Source organism: Mixophyes fleayi, chromosome 5 (assembly GCF_038048845.1).
Source record: "Mixophyes fleayi isolate aMixFle1 chromosome 5, aMixFle1.hap1, whole genome shotgun sequence".
In the NCBI taxonomy this organism is placed as follows: domain Eukaryota; kingdom Metazoa; phylum Chordata; class Amphibia; order Anura; family Limnodynastidae; genus Mixophyes; species Mixophyes fleayi.
In genome coordinates this window covers 39,451,053-39,469,131 of record NC_134406.1, presented here as the reverse complement: position 1 = coordinate 39,469,131, position 18,079 = coordinate 39,451,053, and positions in this window count along the sequence as shown.

Genomic DNA, 18,079 nt, shown 5'->3' with positions numbered 1-18,079 from the left:
ATATCTGTCTTTTCTATTGTTCTATGTGCTTGTCTTGAAAAAGGTCCAAATGTAGGACCATAACGTAAATTTAAAATTTGAGGTATGGAACTGAATTAAAAGAAAATGAAATGGTGATTGTATCGTTTAGTAAACTGGTATGTATTTTTGCCATTACTCTGACACTAATTTTAGCCAGCCAGCTCGCTGCAGAATTTGGTCAAAATTTGTGAAAATTTGGACAGTTGTGAACAGATCATTAGAAAATAGACTGTAAATGATTGTAAATGAATTCTAATGCTTTAAATCGTAATATAGGAGCAAAAACAGCTCAAGATCACATCATTTTACCTATTTTTCTAAATTTTTAATTAAATCCAGATCCAAAACTAAAACTTCTCTGGAATTTTGGTTAAAACCTGTAACAAAACCAAAACATAGGGGTTAGCGCACATCTCTATAGTAAACTGATTGATGCAGTTCGTGGGGCGGCTACCAAATATTAAACCTTATTATGTAGCACAGCTTTTCACTGGCCTTTTGTGGGGCATTTAGTGTGGGCCAACTGTTTTAGGTTGATTGGCTAAAAATTTTAATTTCAGAGATGCATCCCTAATTTGCATGTTGCACAAATCAAAAACAGATCGCTTTGGCAGAGGGCATTGAGTCACGATAGAGGCAGACCCAGATCCCGCCATTTGCTCTAGGGGTTTTGTGTTGGTTAGACCTATTGGTGGGCATGACTGCTACATCTTGGAGGTGAAGCCATGAAGGGATTTACCAAATTTTTCCTCAGATGAAGGTCCTCATAGTATGAACACCTTTGTGGCTTTTTTAAGGTTTTAACCTTCTTATGGGATGCCTCTCTCTCCCCCACCGCCCTCCTACACTGTTTTAGGCCTGCCTTGCTTACACAGTTGCATCTTAATTTTATTTATGTTGTTGTGTTTGTTTCATGGTGTTGAATTTGCCACTATTCATAAGCTGAATTACAGATCACCTGCAGCCCCTTCAAGTTTGGGTGGTTGGCCACTCTTTCATCTTCTGGGCTGCCTGACTTTCCTTGGCATGGGACTTGTACATTTTTGCTGTCCCAGTGGACATCAAGTGGATTGGTTGGAGGGGATTTGCTGGCCTATTTTTGAGGATTTAGAGCTTAATATGATTGCCAGGGATAAAGCTCCAGAATTTTAGTGATTCATTTAGTGAGTGACGACATGGGTAATAGTAAATCTATTGGGCTCATTTTACATATCATAGCTGATTTGCAGATCATAGTTGATAGCTGGCTGGTGCTTAAGATCTGCTCATCCATTATCATTCCTAGATTAACTTGGAGGGTTGCCCATAGGGGACCGTTCATGGACAAAGTTGGATGATAGGCTAAATTGTCTGTCTCTAATTTCATGAGGTTCTTGGGGAGCATCGTGATATAATGCCCTTTCATAAAATTCTGCTACCCACACCTTTATAGACCAATTGGGGTGCATCTGATGGACAAAGTTTGGGTATTTTTTTTATTCTATATTTTTGGCTCTCTGCAAAGCCTCTGGGCACCTTTTCAACAAACGTGCCATTAGAGGCCAGAAAGGATGTAGTCTCTCTGATGCCGTGAGTTAGCTTCTGGGATTCTGGGCCGGTTAGCCATCACTGTGTTTGGTTATATATCATTAGCTTGTTAGTTGAACTTGCATTGCTTTCCTCGCTGCCATTATTTATACTTATAATATAATTAAAACTTTGACCTTAGTTCGTCAAAATTGAAATCTGTGTCCATGTCTTATTTCAGGTAATAATAAATTATTAATCTTTATTATAATGGGTAGAAGGTGAATGTGCAGAGGGAGAATATCAGCCATTTAGCGATTATTACTTCAGTTGCATGTGTTCTGGTTACATTTTAGGATTTTAGCACTGGGCCAACATTTCATCACCAGCAACATTTCTGGAGAGAAATGTATATGGATTTGCTTCATAAAGTTTGAAATTCTCCTTAGAAAATTGATTGTACCACTTTTTACTTATTTAGTGGAGCGAGCATTTTCAGAACCCAGCATGAGCTTACTTTTGACATTCTTAGAAGATGAATAATGGTTAACATTGCTAGTTCAGACAATTTCCACTCACCACAGACCTTGTAGAATCAAAATGAGGATTATCTTTAGCTGATTTGATAAACCACTTAAACTATTTAGAACAATATTTCCCCTGGAATTCTGAAGGTGCAGTGCACCATTTTTGCAATATTCAGGAAACTTCCCAGGATCTAGTTACCACTGTTGACATCCTAAAATTTTCAGGAAGGTAGTTTTGGCTTCACCAGACCCCTATTAGGAACTAGAAGGCAAGGTACTGGATATTCATGCAGTGCACGAATAATAGATCACATTTAAACTGAGAAGTAATAACCTAGATTGATTATAAAGTACACAGAGGTTCATATGAAAAGTTCATATGAAAACTCATTATGGAACACATATCCAGACAACAAAGTTATTTTACTTGGCCCCTGTAGTAGTCTTTCCTAACTGCATGTTCCCTATTATGCCACTAAGCTCACAGGGTTTCCTCACTTTTGGTAGGATCACCCCGGATACCTGGATTTTCTCCAGCTGGCACAATTGCAATCCATACCACTAGTAGGTCCACAATCATGCCTCAAGAGGTCCAGCTTGATGGAAAAGCAACCCCCAGTCTCAGCTTATCGTAAGAAGAATCATACCACAAGGCCCTGCTTCTACATTGCTGAGACTTTTTTACCCTCTCCAGTTCTCAGTCCCCCAATACTCTTGTCCATGGAAAAGCAAGTCCTTATAAAGCTAGAGACTAGGAGAGGGTGAAAGCATAACTGCTATTTGGTCATTCCCTAGGTCACCTCTGAAGAAGGTTCTGGCAGTTCTGGGGCTGTTGGTCCAGAAACAGTTAAGCTATTTGCATTTAAACAAATACATTTGCCCAGTAACAAGACATTGATAAAGGTGTATTAGAATAACAAGTTAACATTTCCCAGTGTGTCAAACATCATTGGGCACAGTTTAGGGACTTGGCTAAAACAAAGCTTTTGTGAACTAGTACCTAGTGTGAAATAAGGGAGTCAAGTGGGCTTGACCTTGACTGCATGGCTTGGAACTGCTATGTATTTTGCCAGAGCTATATATAGCCAATTTTCTTTCATGAATAGTGTTCGGCGCCTATCTAATTCTTCTGAGAAAATTAAATGGATATCTGGGTTTTCTACCAAAGTAGAAAATCCCATGACCTATCCACTAGACAATATCTTTCTGGACTTCCTGACAAAGTAAACTCTCTACATTAAAGCCCTATAGTTTACTCTGCTCCCATGGACTGTATCTTGGCCAGACAGTTTCAGGGATTTGGATACCCAGAATGGTTCTTTACAGAGTATTTCTTGTGATCCCAATGGAAAAATCCATTGCTAATATTGAGAGAAGCCAGATCTAATGATTATTTGTGTGTCTGTAGACATAACATTAGCTAGTGTCACCTTCCGGGCTAAGCTTTATTGAATTGATTGCTCTATCTAATATGTCAGTTCTGTAACTTTACCTTCTTACTTGATTGATACCACGTGTGCAGCAACCATCCCTATAATGGCAATACCATGACCTTAATAGGTCCTAGGAGTTTAGTAACTCAGAAATGATCCGCGCTGCCCTCTGCTGTCTGTGTCTGTAAAAATGCTGCCAATAGGGATATGTGCGGGGAGTGAATTCCCTAACCCTCCAGATAGTTACTGAAATTGTACTAAACTCCCAAGACGCTAAACATATGACAATGGGGTGTTTCAAAATGGGGTGTAATGTAAACCGAATAAAAAGGGTTGTTTTTATATTTAAAAATAAAATGACAGTCAAATAATGTTATACTCATTCTGTACCAAGTTTCACACTAGTGACTGGAGATAAGAAAAATAGCTAGACTATTGTATATGTACAGTGCATACCATATAGATTGCAGCTTACATTACCTAAATTATTCTACAGATTTATAATTGCATACAAACTATTAATACAGAGAATGGTTAAATATTGACCTAAGGGAGTCAAAACATTATCTGTAGCATTACTTCACTGTGTTTTGGAAAGGATTCCCCAAGTAATATCATAAAATACTTTTAAGATCAACAAGAGGAATGTTAGTGATAGCAACCATGAAGAGACATGCCTCATTCTTGGAATTCCTTTTATGTGAATGGTCTGTTTACATTATAATAACCCTTCTTTTATCCAACCAGGGTCAGTTTTTCAAAAGTAATGAAACATTCTGCTAGGTTTGAACATAGTTTACAATGTTAACATTACAAATACAGGAGAATAAAATAACTTAAACACATAGAATGCAATATATTAAATAGAAAAAGCAAAGTAAAATGTAGTCTAAAAATATTTCAATATTTCAAATATTGTACATGTGAAATAAACAATGGTAAGATGCTTTTAAAGTACATTTATGTTTATATTTAAAAATACATTTGTTTTCGATAATATTTTTGCCAGATTGGACAATGTTTAGGGCCAGTGGCAATCAGAATGAGTGTCTGACTGTAAACATTTATGACCAGCTTTAGCAAGAAAGGTCTCTCAAAATAATATTGGCAGTGATAGATTAAATCTATCTAGTCCTTGGCCGGTACCCATATCATGGATACCACTTCACAAACATTTTCGTGCTTGATAACCCACCAAAAAGCACTTACGTTTTTATTATTTTCCATTCCGGACAATTTTTGACTAATGCAGCAACCCTCTGAACTAACTATGTTATTATGCACAGCAGGTCTCATACTCCAAATATTTTGAAATTGAGCAAAACTATTTCCGACATGTTTTCTAAAATTTATAGCAACCCTTTAGTTTTAGCTGTCAACAAGTTCATAAATACACTACTGATTTAAAATAAAGAAAGTCGTTCTGGGATCTAGGCCGTGACCCCTAATTCCATGGTTATACTCTTCCAGTAAATATTGCATTAATTAGTTATAAACAGTATTATATGATTGATGTTAATCCCTATATTACTTACTAATATCTGACTGATAGGTGTTCTTAAGTTGTTTTTATATTTTGTAAACTTTAATTTTATTTTTTTTCCTAGAATATATTTGTGAGTAATTTAATAAAATATCCTCCAATTGCTTTGTATTATGTTTGGATACAATGGGTGATTTATGCAAACAGGTTCCCCTACTTATGCAGGTTCAACAACAATAAAACAGTTACCTATCCATTCACTGCTTCGGGGTATCTCACACAACTCTTTGCCACACTCAATACTTCCACATGGTCAGTCGTCAGTCTTAACTTACACAACTAACTTATGGATGTCTCTCTATGGATGTCTCTCTATGCGAACAGCTATGCTTATGACACTGAAGTCTTTGACAGGTCAGATTGACAGCATCTGGCTTGGCAGAATGTCAAGTGCACATATCTATTCCTGACAGTGTCTCCAGCTCCTCGAACACACACTGGGTTATGGAGCCTCCCTTAGGATCCTAGGCTGGCTCTGGCATTCACCTTTCAGCTGCAGTCATTAGATCTTGCCTGGCTTTAGTTGAAAGAAAAGAGTTGCCCCTGTCACTCATGGGGATCACTACATATAATGGAGATTTACATTGAATCCACTCTTTTTGAGTAGTGCCCAGTAAACTTGTTTGTTTACAGCCAGTTGTCATGAAGAATAATAGGACTCTTCTTTGGCTTTTCCAATTTTTGTAGAAAAGACTCTCAGACTTGTTTTACTCAACAAGAAAAGGCCTTAAAAATAATTTTATTTCAAATGTGTTTTTCAGTTTAATGTTTCATAAGAATACATTCAGAGCAACATTATGGGACTTTTTCCTCACAAATGCTACTGCTAATGCATATTTGATATATTACCACTGTCATGCACACACTCTTGTGTTCGGCTAAAGGAATTACTCACTCTCTCCACTTAGTCTGGCTCTCACATTTCACCCAAGTTCCATTCGCTATCTGTCAGAAATAAGGATTAGTTTTAAGCATGCCCTCAAACTCACCACAATGCAATCAATATATAAATTGTACACTGAGTCTCAGTGAAGAAGGAGTAAATGCACTGCTATTCAACAGTGAAAAGGTTAAATATCAGCTATTCTCTGAACAATGCCTTGAGAATTAATTTTACAGTAATAAAGGACACAATGGTCCTGATTCATTAAGGAAAGTATGACAAAAAAATTAGTTTTCTCCTGGACAAAACCACGTTACAATGCAAATTAGTGTATTATTTTGCACATAAGATAAATATTGGCTGTATTTTCATGGAGCACAGAAATACTTGATCATTTATTTCTACACTGAACGTTAATGTTGATCTAGAACAGGGGTGTCCAACCTTTTAGCTTCCCTGGGCCACATTGGAAGACGACAAGTTGGTTTGGGCCGCACATAAAATACACTAACACTAATGATAGCTGATCATCCAAAAAAACATAGAAAACATAGTTAACATATTAAACTTACTTGGAAATAAAGTTAGTAAGAGTTAGGAAACCTGTTGCAGAATCATGATTAAAGCAGTAGTAGCTGCAATTTAACTTACCTGCATCTGCCCCTTAGTGGGGTTTGGGGAATTAAATGACAAACTTTTTTTTCCTCTCTTTCTGCACCCATGAATCATTTTTTTATTGACCAGTTTGAAATGGTCACCGATATAGGTAGCATCAGGAGGACTAATAGAAATCTACAGAGATTTAACGATAAGGTGGCGGGAAAAATGGCTCATGGAGCAGCCTCCGATGAGGGTAACAGTGGGTGATAATTTCACCCTACTCAGCACTGCACATTTAAAATGGTTTAAAATATTAAAAATACAATCATCTCTTAATATTTATATTAGATACATACAGAGAACACAGCTAGTTCATAATTGCATAGTGCAGAAAGTCCAAATTCAGAGTAACAACAATAAGATACTGGATAATCTTCCACTGCTGCTGATAGTTCGCGCGGGTGTCTCCTTTGTGCTGCGCTACGCAATGGATGTCGGGTGTGATGACGTCACCCCCGACATTCACTGCGAGCACCGCACGGTGGAGGAGACCAGGGAGGGAGCCGGAGCGCCAGCTGACGTGACCGCAAGGTAAGTATTTTTTTTTTTTTTTGCAGGATATTTTTTTCATTAACAGCGCTGCCCCCTTGCCACAACCGCTGGGCCACATTTACAGGCGGGCTGGGCCGCATGCAGCCCGCGGGCCGCGGGTTGGACAACCCTGATCTAGAACATGCCTTATCCCAACTGTAAATCTGCCATCACATGTTAAATTTGCCTCCCACTCCAATGCAATATGGTTTTGCCAAAGTGCAAAGTTACTATTTTTTTTTTTATTTACTTTCATTAATAAATCAGACCTAATGTGTTTTATATAACATTTATCATTACATATTTCATTAAACATACAAACTAGTGAAACGAAATGGATAATAATAGAAAGCTTATGTGAATAGATATCAATAGTTGTGTGTACTCTTCTTGTTCCAAGGAGACAACGAGAGAAAAAATCTATACTTCCAATCAGAAATTAGATGACAAATGTATATAAAAAAGTTTAAAAAATCTCTTGCTGTCTAATCAGCTTTGGAAAATATGGCAGGAGAAGGCTTTAAACACTGTCAAAGTCGCCAAATATCAGCGATTTGCAAAAATTGCTCCTTAATATATTTACCCCACTGGACAAACCATGTTGCAATGCAAGGGGTGCAAATGCATGTATTTTTTTTTGCATGAATTGAAAATATTGCCTGATTTAGCATGAAGCGCACAAATACTGATAAGCTTTGATTTTACATTGCGATTTAGAGATGGGCTTGGACACCCCCTCCCAGCTCTAAATCTGTCCTCACATTTTAATCTTGCCCCCCCTTCCCTGCAATGCAACATGGTTTTGCCAAGATACAAATTTTATCCTTATTTCTGCTTTGCTCCTAACTGTATATGAGGCCCACAAATTCTAACAAGGATTTGCTTTGCATAGCTTCATGTCAGATGGTGTCTACAGTTCTCAAAGGCATTAACGCTAGGTAAAAATACAATGGAGTTGGGGGGTATGGGAATGGTCATTAAGTATATTGTACAGGGAAGCTATGAGATGCATTAATGAATGAGAATCAAAGTCTGTATTAAAAGCAAGGACACTGGACATGATCTGGTCCATTTAATTAGCATTGTTTTGAACACCTTACCAAATATGTGCACTTACCTATCCATCTAAACAATGCTTGCTGTAAGTCCCCAAAACAACAACCCTCTTTTCCAAGCCAGCCACATTTAAAAAACATTATTTAAAAACAGTATATGAACACCGATCTGTATATTTGGTTTACTGAAAGCAAATGCGGCACAGGATTTTTATTTTTGCAATAACCACTGTTTAATATTAAACGGAAACCGGTGATCTTTACCTTATTACTAAGACTCTGTTTATCTTATTTCATAACGGAATTGAAAGCCTCACCATGAAGACCTCTTATTTTCTTTATTGATTGTTTGAGCTTGAGATCATCTGCACGTATTGATTTGTTACAGAAATGTATTTTCCAATTTTATTTTCTTTGAGATTAGCTCTATTTTATGGTGGTCCTGCATTACTTTTTGCTTTTAATGTGATTATCTATCAGGTGACTTTTTTTTTGAAAGTTTGAATGCTACCAGGCACTTTCATTGTTTAAGTAACGCATCAAGCTAAACAATGGTAATGGTGATAACTTCAAATGGACAGGATGATAACATACAAGCAATTGTTTTATTTGCATTGATATTAGGATTATTTTTAAAAAGCACCAATTTTTGCAGTGCTGTTATGTCTCTATGTATATTGCAAACTTGCAAAATGTAATTTCCTGTGACATATACATATTCATAATCATAACATCAACATCTTAAATTCAGAACATGCATGTATATGCAATTATATGTGTATATATAACATTTATACATTTGAGAAAATCAACCCATTTTGATTCTTATCAAATTTCCTAGAAATCATGAATATCTAATTTAACAGAGTGAATCACATACATTTCTAGTTAAATGTACTGTATTATATGATTTATGCTTGTAAAGCAATACGTGAAAATCTACTGTTGAGCCTTGCATTAATTAGTAATTTTACTGAGAATTTTGGCTACCCCAAATGTCCTCCAACCCTCAACATAAAACTGGTATGGTCCAACAACTAAAAGATTTTATAAAAAGTCATATATTGTGTTTCAGTGCTGGACAAGAGACAGCCCCCAACTCTTTCCCTCTATATCCTCCATTAGCCCTTTTCTCAGCTTCATGTTTCATCACACTGAATTGTCAGAGTTGCTAATCATAGCTTGTAAATACTTGTTTGTATTGCATTAAAAAACCTGCTGATATGTTATTACAGAGTGGTGTCTATTACTTTAATTAAATGTATTGTTATAGCTTATATCAGAGATTAAGGACATCCCTTTGAAGGTTAGAGAGTGGTCCTTGAAGTATATCAGGTTGAGTATCACTTTTCTATGCTATTTATTCTCATTATGCCTTATGGATATGCTTTCATATCATTTATTATTTTTTCTCAGTCATGAACATGTAAAAGGTTCTCAAATACATACTACCACCTCAGGATTTGTTTTAGCACTACAAAAATACTACAGCTACAAAAAAAAACCATTGTATTGCATTATAATAAAGACTGAGCATTAACTACACTTCTCAAGAATATTTACAAATTTTATGGTAGATTTATAATGTGCCACAATGCTCCACAGCACCGCACAGTAGGGACAACAGAACATAAAACAGAGACAATGTAGAAAAAATAAATGCAGACATGAAAACAAACGGTATGAAGGGCCCTACTCATTAGAGAGCTTACATTCTAAGTGGAAGAGGGCACAGCTGAAACAAGAGGAGCCAGTGTGGCTCAGAGTGGAAATTGGGACAGTTGTGAGGGGGTATTAGTGTGAGTAGTATCATCAGGGATAAGGTAAGCTCTAAAATAAGAGATGGGTTTTCAGAGAGCGTCTAAAAATTTGAAGGCTATGGGAGAGGCTGATTGGGCATAGTAGGGAATTCAATAAGTGGTAGCAACACTGAAGGAGTCTTGTAGGCGGTAATGAGATGTGGTTACCAGAGATGAGATAAGGTGCAGATCAGAGGTAGATGTAAGAGTGCAGGAGGGAAAGTATCTTAATATGAGATTTGAGATGCATGCAGGGGTAGTGTTGTTGTTGAGGGCTTTGTACGTAAGGGTGAGTAATTTGAATTGGATTCTGGAGGACACAGGGAGCCAGTGTAGGGATTTGAAAAGTGGTGCAGCAGATGTGGAGCACTGAGAGAGGAAGATCGGTTTTGCAGCAGCATTTAGGATGGATTGAAGTGGAGATACATGGGTGTTGGATATGAGTTTTGGTAGTATATTTGGTAAGAAAAGTGCATATTCTGGCATTGTTTCTAAGTTGGAGTTGACAGGACTGGGAGAGAGTCTGGATTTGAGGAATAAAGCAGATGGCAGAGTCACGTGTGACACGAGAGCAGCAAGCTGGGAAGTCTGAGGAAATTGTGGTGTTAATGACAGTGCGGGAGATTTGAGGGGTGGTGACTTTGGGAGGAGGGACGTTGATAAGTTATGTTTTGGATATTTTTAGTTTTAGGTAGCATTGAGACATCCATGTGGAGATAGCAGATAGACAGTTACTTACAAAAGATAGTACAAAAGGGGAGAGGTGTTACGAGCCACGGCGGTGCCCAGCCGCCGCGACTTACTCACCTGCGTCCTGGCCGTCGTTATGATGACCGGGACGTCACTTCCGGGTTCCGCTGCAGTTGATAGCGCCGCGTCCCGGCACTAGGTACAGCTGGGCGCACGCGCTATTCCTCATGTGGTTTCTGGTATGACAGCCCTTAAGGTTGATTAGTTCTTTCCTCCCATTAGCCAGTTCCTGTTTATAAGGCAGGGAGGGCTTAGCCTCCCTGCCGGTTATAGTTTTCTTTTTCAGGTTATAGCCTGCTCCTGTACCTTGCTGCTGAGTACCTTTGTTTGGATTTACCGTGTATGACCTATTTGCCTGTCCCTGGACCTGAACCTGTTTGCTCGTGACCCTGACCTTCCTGCCTGTATCTGGACCTTGCTACCGTGCCTGTGACCCTTGACCTCAGCTTGTGTATTGGATTCCCTGTCTGCTGCCGGCCCTAGACCCTTGCCCGAACTACACTCCGCTTTCCTGGGATCTCCCTGGCCGGTGCGCACTTCACGACCCTCTGCTGGTCTGCGACCAAGTCCTTACCCACCACTAGGGGCTCCAGTAAACACCTGACTGGCAGAGCAGACTCCGGGTTGTGCTGTAGCAGCTAGACGGGTTCCTAACAAGAGGTCAGGGGAAAAGATATAGATTTGGGTGTTGTTAGAGTAGAGTTGGTACTGAAGGCCGAATGAGTGAATTAGTTCTCCAAGAGAAGAGGTGGTCAATGAAAAATGAAAGGACCAAGAACAGAGCCTTGTGGGACCCAAAAGATAGTAGGAGTGGAGGGAAATATGTGCCAGAGGTAGAAACATTAAAGGAGTCATTCGATAAGTAGGAAGTGCACCAGGAAAGAACTGTGTCACAAAGGCCAATGGTGTGAAGGGTATGTAGGAGAAGAGGGTGATCAACAGTGTCAAAAGCAGCAGAGAGGTCCAGAAGAATGAGTATTAAGAAATAAGCCTTAAGTGTAAATTTATGAAGCTGCAGGTTTGAAAAGTGGAGATGTTGCCTATAGCAACCAATTAGATTCTTGCTCTTATGTTTTAGAATGTACTAAATGATAACTAGACTAGAGTCTGATTGGTTGCTATAGGCAACATCAACACTTTTTCAAACCATCTGATAAATTAACCCCTTTTGCAGTAAATAGATCAATGATCACTTTCTGAGAACATTTTCTGTGGAATGTTGGGAGCGGAAGCCTGAGAGTCAAGAATGGAGTGAGAGGAGAGAAAGTGGAACAGGTACACTAATCGCTAAAGTAGTTTGGAGGCAAGGGGGGGGGGAATATGGTAGTAGTTGGAGAGAGATGCTGGATTGAGAAATGGTTTCTTTAGAATTGGTGAGATGTTTAAAAGAGGATGGAAAACACAGGTTTAAGGGACTTGATCTTTAGTTACTGGAGAGACTGAATTGTGGGTGTATTGGAGAGTATTGATTAAGGTGGGTATAGTGGGTAGATGTGTGGAATTTGGTATGAGGAAATATTTTGTTTTTGAAGTAGGTGACAAAATCATGGGCTGTGAGGGATGAAGGTGGAGAAGGTGGCAAAGATAAGTTAGAAGACTGGATAGATATTAGAAATTTGAAATATTTGTTTTTTGGCAATTGAAAGGGCAGTGCTGTAAGATGAAAATATGATTTTTATTGGAGGAAATTGGAATAGGAATTTGCAGGTAGAGAGGTCTCTTTAGTGCGTCATAGTTGGGGTTTGGATTGTCAGAGACTGTATGTGGTAGCTGGAGCTGCATTGTTTAGGGCTGATAAGTGAGTGTTTTGTTGTAAAAGGAGCCTGATTAGGGCAAGACAATGCACTCACAAGAGAAAGTAGTTGTGAATATGAGAGGTGGATTAGGATAAGAATACTTTGATGTCACAGTGTACATGAGGATTTGGGTGCAAATGGAGATTTATGAGGTAAGGTGAGGTTGAAGGAAAAGAGGTTTGGTTCAGAGAGTGGGAAAGCTAAGTTGGAGAAACTGAAAATGAAGCAGTAGCAAGAGAAGACAAGATCAATGGAGTGTCCATCACAGTAGGGAGATGAGGAGGAAGATGAGTAGAAAGTTAGTAAAAGACGTTTAGTGGCAGAAGAGACAGTGGAATTGTCAATGGGAATGTTGAAAATGCCTAGTATGACAGTTGGCAGATCAAAAGATATTTTGGAAACTCAATCTGGGGGGTGATAACTGACAGCAACATGAAGGTGGAGAGGATAAAATAGACAGATAGTGTGGTCTTCAAGGAAGAGAATGAGAGGGAGGGATCAGAAGATATGAGTTGGAAGGTGCAGCTTGGAGAAAGTAGAATATAATAACAGAGGCATTGGATGTTGATATCACGTGACTGTAAATGGAAATGAAAAACACAAAACAACCAGGTGGAATCAAAAACTTAGGGATTGGTTGCTGTCAAGTTTGTACCCGTCACAAAAATATCTCATTCTGGTCATAAAAAAAGAAAATGCCCCATATGTTGGAATGCTTAATTGCACCTTACCTAAAAAAAAGTCTGAATAACATGAAATGACAGTAAACAGTGATAAAAAATCAGCTTCAGTTGTGTCACACTTAAGACATCTATGAGTAGTAGAAAATCCCATTTAAAGATATTTATGAGGGGAAACACAGGTATCGTGAAATATTTTCAGAAATGTTTCTCTGTATGATGTGGCTGACATAATTTTCCAAAAATACTGCAACAATGTTACATGGTCTCTACTAATAAGTTAGGAAAGTAATGTTACCAATAGGAAGTCTCTGTGCATAACCTATGTTCTCTCTCAGAAATAAATGACCCACATGTTTTTGGGAAAGCATTGCATCCAAATGATTGTCTCAGTGTATGTCAGATACTCATCTTATTATTTCATCAATTTAATATTGTACCTGCAGGAAAGAGAAAACACCACTTATTGCTGGACATTTTCACCTTGCTGATGTGAAGGATACCAGTTTCTATTGATTAGAATCTATCAGGCATGTTCATGGTGCCCATCTTTCCCTGAGTTGTTCATAGTGGTTCTGCCCTACACTCCCAAAAGTCTAAGTTCCCTAAAAGGGTTAAAAATAGAACCCTTTGAGCATTGAACAAATTAGAAATACATACAATGTTCAAAAATTGGCACGTATTAAATGAAAGAGTTTTGACTTTCACTTGATTGCTCATGAATATGAAGCATGTTGGTTGATCCACATTAACATGTTCTGGTCCAAGAAAAAAAATCTAGCTCTGTGCAGCCAATTCTTGAATTTGTGTAAAAGCTTGGTCTCTCTGTATGCATCTACATAAGGGAAACAAAGGCTTTCATTTACCATGGACATCAGTAATTTCTGGAATATCTGTAACCCATAGTTCTCAACCATCCCGATTTAGGCAGGACAGTCTCGATTTAAGGGCTATGTTCCACCACCTAGATCGGGACAGCTTTGTCGTGATTGTTGGGAAAGTTGGGGGATTTTCTGTCCACTGCTGCTCTGAAGAGAAGAGAGGAGAGAATGGCGCAAGGGCGTGCCATGACCAAGACAAAAATGTCTGTTGTTTTAAATATGTTTTGTGACCCGCAATTTTGATGGGCATAAGAAAGAAGAACATATGTTCCTGTCATAGAATTATTATACATCAATTTTAAATCCCTCCTTTACTGTACAATAGTGGGAGAGAAAACTTTAAATATAAGAATTGATAGATTTTTGACATGTGCGCTTCTCTGTCTGTGCGGTCAGGGGAAAAACACCATCACCAGCCATGGTCTCTTTCTTGAGTCGGCCCTAACTGGCCCCTGTGCACCTTTTTAAACCTGTGTTGGTCTAAAGGGTAGAGCACAAGAATATTTGTTGAATCAATTGTTAGGAACATTATAAGTTTAGTCCCATTTGCGAATTCTGGGTTTCCCACAACTCAACAATTGCCCATCCTGCTTCTATATTCTAACTTATCTGTTTTGTCTTATGTAGAAGAAATAATCAGTTTCTGGGCCTCTAATGTAGTCTGACACTGTAATAATTGATATTCAGTATCATTGACTCATTGTTCTACTTTAGTGTCTTTGTGATGGTTGCATTATGTTTCAGAGAGACTTTAATCACAGTCTGCAGAGTGTCATAAATAATATTAATCAAAGTATGATATTAAGTGTCTTGGCATTGCCTTTGCAATGACTCTTGCTTGCCCTTTGAAGGGGTCTCAGTAGATAATAACTTAATTTGCAAGTCTAGTAGCAGTTTAAGCAATTTCTAGAGAGTCTGTCTTCTCAGACAGCTTTGTGTCCCTGGTTGTTTTGTTTCTGTCCCTATTGTTATCCATTGAACAAACAAGGGTTTCAATAATGTTGGTAACACTGTGGACTATCTGGCTTTTCTAAATGCTATTCCTTGCGTGAATGTCCCAAAACTTAGTCACAGGTTATAATACAAAAAAGCTCATATAAAGAAAAGGTATGCCAAATATCTGAAAACAATTATATCGGCAGTTCAGCCCACCAAAACCATGATTCAAAATAAAATATAACTGCTGGTGTACAAGGTTGCGAGTTCTCTTTGTGAATACTAAGGCTTCTGAACCCAGCAATTGGAAGGTTTTTAAAGCTGAAAATGGAAGGAGACTTCAAAGGGAAATTCTAATTGTCTTGAAAATGCATTCACATAGCCCCCCCCAATAGTGCGCAGACTTTTCAGCCTCGCAATATAAAGATATATGTACTAAGTCATATATATGGGAGTCCAAATCCTGTCCTAGTCAGGGGCAGGCTGGGTTGAGGGGCAGGGGGCATCTGCCCTCCCCGGATCCAGTCCCATAGAGGGCTACCTTGGGCTGATCACTGGGCCACCTGCATTTATTTCCTTTAAAATGTTCCTAATAAGGCTGCTGAGTTGAAACTTGTTCCCCCGGGCTAAAATTTGCCAGTCCTCCCATGGTCCTAGTATACTGTACAAACTACCTTCTATAATAAGTATACAGTTTAAATGTATGGTATCATAGATTTTTTCTACAGATCAAATAAAAATTAAAAAAAAAGTTGCATGCAAGTAGCGTGAATTATTTTGCCAAGCAAAACAATGTCACCATGTGCTTACCAAATGCATTATTAAAACCAGTAATTTTGCCACAAGCACATATTGGTAATTACCATCAGCGTCTCCTGGTGATAACCTCCACCCTTTCTCAGAAATACCCCTGGTTCTTATTTAAATCAAGCAGCAGAGGGCACAGGAATAAACATTAACTATGTCTCCTGCTTAAAAGCTATTCAACTCTACTGAGCACTAATATTACAAAATAATTCCTTTGCAAACTAGGTTTAGGACTAACCCTAATTGTTCATAGTTTTTCAACATTATTTCCCTTCCAAATCTCTTTACTCATTTGTGTCATCTTCCCCCAATTACTGTCCAGTTAATCCCAGTTACTTTACCAGCTGTTCATCTAACACGTATTAAATTGTGGAAAAAAATATACATTTCTTATAAAATATAAAACACCAGCTAACGAGTTGCACTTAAGAGTGAGATGTTTTTGGTAGGAAAACCTGTTCATATCATGAATGCAGACCTGTCTTAATACAATTCACCTTAGAAATCTTTTGGAATTTGAGACATTATATTTCACCTTGGAAATACGTGAGATCAGATGCATTCACAAGAGTGGGTCAAAATCAGAATAACATACAATGTGCTAATTGCATAGTATTATCGGTACTTGCAAATCTTCTTTGGTCAATGTCCAAAATGAAATTGATTTTATCAGTGTAGATCTCTTTAATGTACACAGTATGGATTACTCTCTATTGTCACAACATAACTAAATCATTATAGAAAATAAAAATGTAAGGTTCTGTAGTATAAAAATGTTATTTGCTTAACTGAGTCTTATACAGGGGAATACATATGGCAGATGGTGTTCTGTTAACTCTGGCTGTATGGGCAAATGTATGGTGTAGTGTTTGCCTGTAAATTTATTTTATGATTTGTTCAAATGGACCACACTACAGTGATGTCAGTGCACTTACCAAATGTTAGGCCAATTTCCTAAGCTTTTTTTTGGAGAGATTATTATCACAGGATTAAAAATGGCAAGGAGGATTTCAGAAGAAATAATTGAATTATGTGATAAATGCAAAAATATTCACATTGTACAAAAATTAAAGCATAATTTGTAACACCTTCATAGAAGCTACGGAAAGACATGCAACAGGATGGTTATTGTATATATTTCCATAAAAAAATAAAATGGGAAAAGTGCCTTAAAAGTCAAATACAAAATTAAGTAATTTCACTTTTTTCCCCTTGGTTCCCTCTATTTGCTTCGCCTATCATATATTTATACTTCCTCCATGTTGTACTGTACTACAACAGACTATCAACACACTAATATATACATTGCCTAAAAATATAAGTTTTGGTGCAAATTAGAAGGCTTATTTGGTTTGGAAATTAAGCAAATTAACACATTATTGTTACATCTAGTGAATCGTTAAACTTTTTAAGAATCTATAAATTCTGAGCAGCGATGGCTTATAAGAAGATCTCTAATATAATGGCAGGGACCAAACAATGAATTTTCCATATTGCACTGTAGGAGTTGTACACTCAGTAGGAGCGGACGGCTAATTGTGTTTGTTTATGTTGGAAAAAGGAATAAGTGGGTTTTAAAGTACACTAATACAAAGATGTATCTAATGGAATTTTCACAAACACAACTAGGTAAATAACAAACATCAGTTTCTTGCAGATGAATCTTAATTTAATTACCAACACAGAAAGGGATTCTTCAATGTAAGTGTAGTCACGCTATAGAACATCATGTATTTTAAATGGGTTGAGTTTATTCCTTCGACTTAACATAGTAACTGCAGCTATAACTAATGTATGACATAATAGTGGTGATTGATCCAGAGAATTCATCTAATTGCCTTTTCAAGAGGATTTTCTGTGTGCGGATTACAGAATAAAAGGAAAGCTGTAGAATTGATAATGGAATTAGGGAACAAAGACGTAAACAATGCAAGCGGTTAGAAGAGGTGTTTGTTTTATACTCTTTATTTCAGGAGGAAACAATTGGACATATAGAAAGAACATCCAACATAATGAACAGTATAGCGTTAATATACAAGGTGCTTCCTCTCATTTTGTATGGTTTTATAAGAAATAGGGGAGTGGGGAACTAGTAGAGAGGGTGAATGAAATAAGTAGAAGAGAGCAGAGGAGGGCAAAAGGGGAGGGGAGAAGTTGACACTAAAAGCGCAGTGACACGTTCCACTGAGAATCAAATAAAAAAAGAAATGTCCATTTACATTTGTCTCCTTGTACTTCTGTGTGAACACAACTTACATAGATACATGCAAT